The following is a 1622-nucleotide window of genomic DNA, read 5'->3' as shown; positions in this document are numbered from 1 at the left end:
AATGTAGCACTGGAGGCACTCACTTCAAGAAAGCCTTTGTTTGGGGGATGATGCATGGACAGGATGGTAACTATGGCAATGAAACAATATATTACAGAATGATTGTAAAATTAATGTTTCCCCATGTAAACTATCACACAATACACAATAAAACATTTATTTAAAAAATTAATAATAATAAAGCTCCAAGAATTGATGGAATGCAAACTGAAATCTTTCAACAAACTAATGTAGCACTGGAGGCACTCACTTCAAGAAAGCTGGAAGACAGCTACCTGGCTACCTGATTGAAAAAGATCCATATTCTTGCCCATTCTAAAGAGAAGTACCCTGCTGGAATACAAAAAAATCATTAAACAAGATCATTAATATCATATCATGTAAAATTTTTCTGAAGATAATTTAAAAATGGCTGCAAAGGCACATCAACAGAGAACTGACAGAAATTCAGGCTGGATTCAGAAAAGGAGGTGGAACAAGCGACGTCATTACTGACATCAGATGGATCTTGGCTAAAAGCAGAGAATACCAGAAAGATGTTTACTTGTGTTTTATTGACTATGCAAACACTTTTGACTGTGTGGATCATGACAATCTATGAATAACACTGTGAAGAATAGGTATTCCAGAACACTTTATGGAACACCCCTTTGGAACCTGTACATAGACCAAAAGACACCCATTCAAAATAGAACAAGAGGAAATGGAATGGTTTAAGATCAGAAAAGCTGTGTGTCAGGGTAATATTCTCTCACTGTAGTTACTCAATTTGAATGCTGAGCAAATAATCTGAGAAACTGGATTATATGAAGAAAAACATGGCATCAGGTTTGGAGGAAGACTCATTAGCAACCTGCAATATGCAGATGATATAATTTTATATGCAGGAATTGATGACGACTTAAAATACTTTCTAAATCATATCAATGACCATAGTTTTCAGTATGGGTTGCACCTCAAAGAAAAGAAAACAAAATCATCACTAATGAACCAATAAATAACATCATGATAAAAGAAGATTTCAAAGATTTCATTTTGAAATCTTGAAGTTTTCAAAGACTTCATTTTGCTTTCATTCACAATCAACACTAATGTCAGCAACTGTTATGAAATCAAACAACAGATTGCATTATGCAAATCTGCTGCACATCTTTAAAGTGTTGAAAAACTAAGATATCCGTTTGAGGGCAATACTAACTCAAGCTATGGCATTTCCAATTCTACCATATGCATGTGAAAGTTGGAAAATAACTAAGGAAGATCATATAAGAATTTATGCACTTGAGTTATAGAGTTGGAGAAGAATATTGACAAATGCAATAAGCTCAACTAGGTCCAAGCAAACCACACTAAGCCAAACGCCCCCATTTTGGATAGCCAATGTCCAAGTTGCTCATCTCTGTCTACTCTGTGTATGGAGGAGGTGGGAATGATTCCTGCTGTAAAGATTTGTTCCCTCTTTTGAGCTACTGCATCCATAGGTGTAGGTGAAGTTCAGCAAATTGTATCAGATTACTCTTTTTTTCTTCTTCTTTCTTCTTCTGGTTGAGCTCTGATCACTCAGTCATTGAGGCTAGGTCAAATGGGTATTATCTGCAAGTGTGGGTGTTCTTGTGGATATG

Source organism: Chrysochloris asiatica, unplaced genomic scaffold, assembly GCF_000296735.1.
Source record: "Chrysochloris asiatica unplaced genomic scaffold, ChrAsi1.0 scaffold00354, whole genome shotgun sequence".
NCBI classification, from domain to species: domain Eukaryota; kingdom Metazoa; phylum Chordata; class Mammalia; order Afrosoricida; family Chrysochloridae; genus Chrysochloris; species Chrysochloris asiatica.
This window is presented reverse-complemented; position numbering follows the sequence as displayed.